Genomic DNA, 7,927 nt, shown 5'->3' on the forward strand with positions numbered 1-7,927 from the left:
TGAGAGTTCTCTCTGTTGCACTAGTTTATTTTGTTTTGTTTGGTTTTGGGGTTTTTTTTGTATTTGTAATAAAGTGTCTACTTATCTAAGTCTGTATTTATATTTATTTGACATTTTAAAGGGAATGGAGAAATTGGACATGGTCACAAGCTCTGGTACATGTACTTGTGCCTGCTTTTAGGGCAGTTACTATTTCAATTAGAATTAGGGTTAGATTTGTGGAAGAAAAGTTTAGTCATTTCTTTAAACTCTCTGAGATGAATGGATTACAAACATAAAAATTTTTACTTTTCCTCCAAGATAACATGACCGTACATTATGGAATAGTTTATGTTATAATAGTTTATACCTAATGTTGATTAAGAGCTGTAATTACTAGTATTTTTAGCAACCCCTCACTCTTACTTTCAAAGGGTTCCAGATTAGATGACAAGTTATTTGTCAACTTAAAGACTTTTAGATGTGTAAATCTGAGTAGTTCTACAACCTACAGGATAAATTTAAATTTACAAAAGTTCCCACCCACAACAGGAAAAAAAAGCAACATAAAAAAATTATAGATACAGAAACTATATTGGTGAGCACCAGATCACTAATGGGCAAAATAGATAAAGATCGTCAAAAGGTACAAACTTCTAGTTCAGATTGACATATTTCAGAGGGAAGGGTGGGGCAGGAATAGGTTAACCAAGGAATTTATATGCATATTTGCATAGTGCATGGGCAGACAATAGTGGTGAGAAGGCCTGGGGAGGAGACTGGAGTGAGGTGGACAGGATCCATGTGGGGGAGGGAAGAGGGACATCTGTAATACTTTCAACAATAAAGATAAATTTAAAAACTAAATAAGTCATGGTGACTAGCTATACTAATAAAAGCCTAGGTGATCCCCCGTGCCCTTGGGCAACACCCTCACGTCATCACAAGATAGCCACCACAAAGTGGCCGTGACAAGATGGCTGCCCTCACATCATCACAAGATGACTGCCACAAGATGGCCGACAGGGAGGGCAGCTGGGAGTGACCAGGCCTGCAGGGGAGGGCAGTTGGGGGCAACCAGGCCTGCAGGGGAGAGTGGTTGGAGGCGATCAGATCGGCAGGGGAGTGGTTAGGAGGTGATCAGGCTGGCAGGCAGAAGCAGTTAGGAGCCAGCAGTCCAGATTGTGAGAGGGTGCAGGCTGGTCTGAGGAACAAACCCCCCCCCCCATGCATGAATTTCATGCACCAGGCCTCTAATAGTTAATAATACTGTATTGCATAATGGAAAGTGGCTAAGAGAATAAGATGAATGATAACTTAATTAGCAACAACTGAACTACTTTTTATTCTCTGAGTCACATCAGGTATGACCTTTCAGTTTCCAACTTTCCACTGGCCTTTTCCACTGTGAAAGCTTGTATATAATGTGCTCCTTAGCAGCTTCAAAGACAGGCATGCTCATCAGAATGAGAATAGGTAGTAGCAGGTACTTTGTCATTCATGGTTGTTGTCTTGCTACAGATCACTAGTAACTGGTCAAATCCTGCTTGTTATTAATAACATATGCAAATCCTATCTAATAAAGAACCTCAGCTCCCAGCCGCCCAATGCTGGCCTGAGGCCCAGGCAAGCCTCGGATGTCGTCTACCCAGCTGCCCAGGGTGGGCCTCAGGTTCAGGGAAGCCTCGGATGGCAGCTATCTAGCCACCCAGGGCCGCCCAAGGCTCAGGTAACCAGAGGGTGGCAAGCACACAGTGCAGCTGGACTCATCCTCAGATAGGTCCGGCCACTCCTTGTGCCTGCCTCCAGAGTCCCACAGTCTTTTCAGCCCAGTCGCCTTCCCCTGATCTCCGTGTTGCCTCTCACCTCTGAGGGCTCCTGAACTGTGAAAAGGGGCAGGCCAGGCTAAGGGACCCCACCCCCCAGTGCATCCACTGGGCCTCTAGTATACATAATAAAGATCTAAAGTTGTAAAGATTGATTGTTTTAAAAATTATAATATTTAGTTCTCTCTCTTTAAAAATAAAGGTTTTTTTTAAATCACTGCACCCCTCCTAACCCCCCCCCTACTACGCCCCCAATAAACAACAGATGGTGATTGCAGAAGAAGGTGTAGAAGTGGGCATAGAGGGGGTAAACAGTAAAAATAAAATGTAAAATAAAATAATAAAATAAAATAATATTGATTTTCTGTTGCTAATATAAAAGCTTCTAATCTAAAGTGCCAGGAATATAATGAACTCTCCAAAGGCAAGCTACCTCATTGTGATTAATAATAAATAGAAGTTTTCTTAGGCATTTTGACCAAAGGTGCATAATGAAAATGTTGGGGAGTATACTGAATTGAGACATTTACAAAATTTTGGCATAACTATTATTTATTTATTGGTGTTTACTGATTTTTTTTTATCTAATCTCTACATCCTATTTCTGTATGTATTATATATTTTAAAGCATTTGGTCTGGTGAATAATTTTAACATTGATATTTTAACACCAGTGAAAAGAAATCAAATATTCTTATTCTCACCTTCTAGAAAACTAATTAACATTAAAAATATAACTATTGTACTTTAGGTTGAAGCATCCATATTTAAAAATTAAAGGGAAAACAACAGAGGTGGAGATTTTAGTTGGTAAATTTAAGCCTCCTAGATTGTAAAAAACATTATGTTATATGTAAGGTAAACTTGAAATTTACCATATTCTGGCTTCTTACGGCATGCCTACAAAAGTTTTTTTAAAAAACTTTGTGGGCGCTCGGGCCGACCGGTGGTACCCAGCTGACTGAAGGTGGTGTAAGTGGAGCTCAAGTGTCTGCCCGAGGAACTGGTGGACGAGGGCGACCTGTACAACTGGGAGGTGGCCATTTTCGGCCCCCCCAACACCTACTACGAGGGCGGCTACTCTAAGGCACGCCTCAAGTTTCCCACCGACTACCCTTACTCCCCACCAGCCTTTCGGTTCCTGACCAAGATGTGGCACCCCAACATCTATGAGACAGGGGACGTGTGCATCTCCATTCTCCACCCCCCAGTCGATGACCCCCAGAGCGGTGAGCTGCCCTCGGAGCGGTGGAACCCCACCCAAAATGTCAGGACCATCCTCCTGAGCGTCATCTCCCTCCTCAACGAACCCAACACCTTTTCCCCAGCTAACGTGGACGCCTCTGTGGTGTACAGGAAGTGGAAAGAGAGCACAGGCCAGGACCGGGAGTCCACAGACATCATCCGGAAGCAGGTGTTGGGGACCACGGTAGACGCGGAGCGGGATGGTGTAAGGGTGCCCACCGCGCTGGCTGAGCACTGCGTGAAGGCCAAGGCCCCGGCGCCCGATCAGGGCTCGGACCTCTTCTACGATGGCTATTACTATTATGAGGATGGCGAGGCCGAAGCTGACAGCTGCTTTGGGGACGATGAGGATGACTCTGGCAACGAGGAGTCCTGACACCATGCCCCGCGCCGAATAAACTTAGAGATTTTAGCTCACCAGGCCCAGACTCCGTGGGCTCTCGGGCACCTCCTGACGCCGAGACTACCGCGGGGAGGTGGCTCCGCTCTTGCCTTGTCTCCCTGGTCTCGCTTTCCTTTTCCCATGTTTGTTCTGGGGTTTCCTCTGCTTCAGAGAGGAGGGGTCCGGTTAGTGCTGGGCACCTGGTGGGCCTCGGGGCAAAGGTGGCCTGAGGGGCCCGGACTCCAGCCTTGTCTGCTGGAGCCAGAGACTTGGGGCTCCCAGCTCATGAGTGGACAGATGAACTTGTCGTCACCTCTTCTCTCGGCTTTGGTTTGTTTGGAATCTAAATAAAACAACTTTATGAGAAGCCCAGAGACCAACCTCTCCTTGGCCTCCCCAAGGACTACAGGGGACAGTGGCCGGGCCTGATGCCTGCAGCACCTACGTGCCTGGAGCCCAGGGGCAGGCCTAGCACCTGGGTGCCCTCCTGAGGCTGAGGATGTGGGTCCAAGGTCCTGAGCCCGAGGCGGGAAACAGCCGGCAACCTCCAGCCCTCAGGTGGCTCCACCCGACTGCCTGCAGTGTCACCCTACTGCCTGCAGTGTCACCCTACTGTCTGCAGACGCTGCACCCAGTGTCACCCAAGCCTCTGATGTTATTTCTGTGTAACTGAAAAGCCTGGAGCAAGCTGGATCCAGGGTCCGATGGTGACATCAGAACAAAGGCCCGAGTGAGCCCTGGTCTGACTGGTTACTGTGGCTGGAGCCTGTATAACCCCCATGCAGGTGGCGGACACCTGGGCCCTGGCAGACCCCGTAGAGCCGACGCACCTGGTCTGCTTCCTGCTCCATGAATGCACCACAGCCCCAGTGCCACAAGCACAGCTTTTATAGTAGGCCCTCACAATTTTGTTTGTTTGTTAACATGAATGATTTTCCTACATTAAAATGTGCAAAGTTTCAAAAAAAAACAACCCAAAAACTTTCTTTGCTTACTGTGGATAAACAAGTAGTGCAGAAACCTTCTTCCTTTGTATAGTGTTTATTTTTCTCTTCAAAAAAGGAGGAATTCATCTTTTGTATGAAAACCCTGTGGCTATTGTACATGATAATACTAACAACACTCCAAATCCTTTGTTGTTCAGGAGCATGGCAACAAGGCTTCTCTTTGGAGCTCAGCAAATGGCAGAAACTCTGTAATAGGATGTGGAGAAAACATATGTTAGGGTGACTTTGCTTTATTTTTTTAGAATGTGTTTTCAGATAAAATTTCTGTAATGGAAACACTAATAGGACAAATATATCTCTGTTAAATAAATCACTGCAAAAAAGCAAAAAGAAAAATTTAGAATTGTTCCTTTAAAAATATGTAGTTATATGTTTTATTAAGTTATATACATGTATATGTATATACACACACTAGCTAAATAATTCAGAATAAGTGATAAATACAACACATGGTTTGATACAGGATAAGGGGTCCTAAATGATCCATTTTGCCTGTCTAAATTGATTAAATTACCTGAAACAACAAAAAAAAATAAATGGAAGTTGTGTGTTTAGCCTCTATGTCTCTCAAAAAGGAATTTACCAGACTCTCTTTACTCCATTGAACCATTTTTGCTTCCCATTAGGGTACTTAGGGTCAAACAGCAAATTACCAGTTAAAAAAGATCAATTGTTCACATATATTTCTCTGTTATGAATATCCATTGACTGTAGGGGTGTGGGTCTAAATTTAAGACAAAAGAGCGTTTGCACGTCCCACTCTTGAAGGGAACTTTAAATTTTTGTAAGCAAAAATCTAAGAAAGTACTAAATTAGTCCGTACTTCATAATCTTATATTCCACAACCAAGAGAAATAAGAATGTATCCTTGAGCCTTTGTGTAGTTAAACATCCATTTTGCAACTGAGAGGGTTCCCTGTATTGACTGATAAATGCACATGCTATTTCCCAGGGCTGCCATTGGACAGGTTCATCAACAGTGCAGTCGCTGATGAAGACAAATGTGATAAAGGTGATGTAGAACTCTCTGGATATCTCTTATTTTCTTCTCATCAGAACCCGCTACATGTGGTGATATATTGGTATAAAAGGCAATGTGTTACACACACACACATATGCACATACACACAAACACACTCCCACACACATGCACAGGCACACAAATATCTGTCAACATTATGCTTTTTATTCCAAACTACGTTTGTAGCAATAAAACCAGTGACATTAAGCATGGAACATATTAATAGCACTGACAATTATATAACAATAAATTAAGTTTATAGCCATGAAAATAGCTTTTTATTAAACCCGGTGAACATCATTATGAATATATGTGTTTGAAAGGATACATAAATCCAGTCAAGGGTGTTAGGATGGGAAGGGGATAGAGAAAGAGAAGCTGATTGAAATTACTTTGACCTAAAAAAAGTGCATGATAATACATTAGGTGGATTTGGTTGTCTATAATGAGCAACGTGAAGCCAGTAATGAATTATCCACGGATTTTGACAATGCATGAATAATGCAAAATATTGCTGTTACGGAAACTATCAAATGTGCCAGGGGGTAGGGGAGGCCGGGGGAAGGTCAATGGGGAAAAAAAGGAGACATATGTAGTACTATTTGTAATACTTTAAACAATAAAATAAAAATTTTAAAAAATGCAATCACTACTTAGTGACAAAAAAAAAAAAGTAGACCAGATACCATGGGAATGACTCATTGGAGAAGATAGTTTACGGCAACAGCATTGTCTAAGGGAGCATGGTGACATAGGGCATATATACTCTGGACTGATTTTGAGGGTGACAGTTTTTACAACAATCTCTCTTGCTGATAATTTCTTTAAGTGTACATAAGTCTAGAGAAGTTCTTGTGAATAAAGAGCCAGGCAGAACCTGGCTGGAAATCCTGGATAGAACCAGGCAAGAGAACCCAACTATGCTGATGAACTGAATGCTGCCTCCGTGTCATTCCTTCTTCGCCGACTCCGTCCACACCTTTGGGGACCCCTGGACCTGCTGGGGTTGAACCCCAGCAACTCTGGACTGATTTTGAGGGTGACAGTTTTTACAACAATCTCTCTTGCTGATAATTTCTTTAAGTGTACATAAGTCTAGAGAAGTTCTTGTGAATAAAGAGGAATTAAACTTGGTATAGAATGGAGGGAAGCCAGGGTCCTGGCTGCCTGCAGGCAGTCTCAGGTGTCAGAGGGAAACTGATGCCGGCAGCCAGGGGAAGGAAGGCTTACTCTTGCACAAATTTCATGCATCGGGCCTCTAGTATAAAAATAAAATGTGTTACATTATTAGGTCAGGAGTTTCTCCAGAAAGCAATCCCAAACAAGCAAAAGGGACTCATAATGGGGGATTTTTCAGTGCCTGAGAAATTTGTGCAGAAAGTGTTTTTCCTCCAGGGTTCTTTTGGAAACAGAGCTGATCCAAGTCCTTAATTTCTTCTCTCAGAATTCAGTTTTCTGGTTTGTAAAAATTGAACCTGATTTTCACTGGATCTCTACAATTCTTTCTAGCTCCAACGTTATGTGCTTGTGATGTACTTTATCATTTTCTCTGGGTTCTGAGGCCTTTCAATCTCCAAAATGAGAAGTTGTTGCCTAATCAAAGCAGTTTCCTCATCCATAAAGTAGAAAATGCATTATCTACCAATCAGGATTGCTATGGGGACTGAATGGAGTATGGATTATTTAAAACTAGGGGCCCAGTGCACGAAATTGGATTGCTTTGGGGACTGAATGGAATATGGATTATTTAAAATGCTTAACAGGAGTTATCATATTGTAAACTGTAGTAAATGATATTCTCTCTACATTTATCTGTTAACAGGAAGCTATCATATTGTAAACTATAGTAAATGATATTCTCTCTACATTTATCTGTTATTCTTTCTACAAAGAATATAAATAATAAAAAGGATATCTATAATAATAAAAGGGTAATATGCTAATTAGATCAGACATCCTTCCTGATGAAGAGTGCTGTTTCCTCAAGTATGTTCTTCACAATCTAGTCTCATAGAGGTTTCAGTTTTTTATCTATAATAGTAAAAGTGTAATATGCTAATTAGACTGGATGTCCTTCTGGACGAAGCCGGGGATACAAGGGAAGCTCCAGTCCGGGGTGCTGGAGGGAAGCCGGTGCTGGCAGCCGGGGAAAGGAAGACCTACTCTTGCATGGATTTTTGTGCATTGGGCCTCTAGTAAATAATAATAAAAGGCCTATGACAGAGCCTTCATAAGAATTAAAATAAGTAAACATATGTAAAGTGTATACATTCTCTGCACATAGTGCTATATGAGGATATTTCTTTATAAAACTAGCACTAATTATTAATAGGTTAGTGGTACTACTGTTACTGCTATTTTTAATAATTATTATTGCTATCATTTTTAATTGAAGGCCTTTTCTGAGCTTCAACCCATAGTTTGTACCTAAATGATACAATATGTTATAGAGCTCTGCTTGTTATATG

The 7,927-nt window shown here is 42.2% G+C and overlaps 1 pseudogene; it reads left to right on the top strand.

The window, feature by feature from the left end:
- The window catches only part of LOC102766240, a 23,794-nt pseudogene extending 19,996 nt beyond the window's left edge, over positions 1-3,798 (top strand).
- The last annotated feature ends 4,129 nt before the right edge of the window (positions 3,799-7,927 follow it).

The sequence above is a fragment of the Myotis davidii genome, unplaced genomic scaffold (assembly GCF_000327345.1).
Source record: "Myotis davidii unplaced genomic scaffold, ASM32734v1 scaffold309, whole genome shotgun sequence".
Lineage (NCBI taxonomy): Eukaryota > Metazoa > Chordata > Mammalia > Chiroptera > Vespertilionidae > Myotis > Myotis davidii.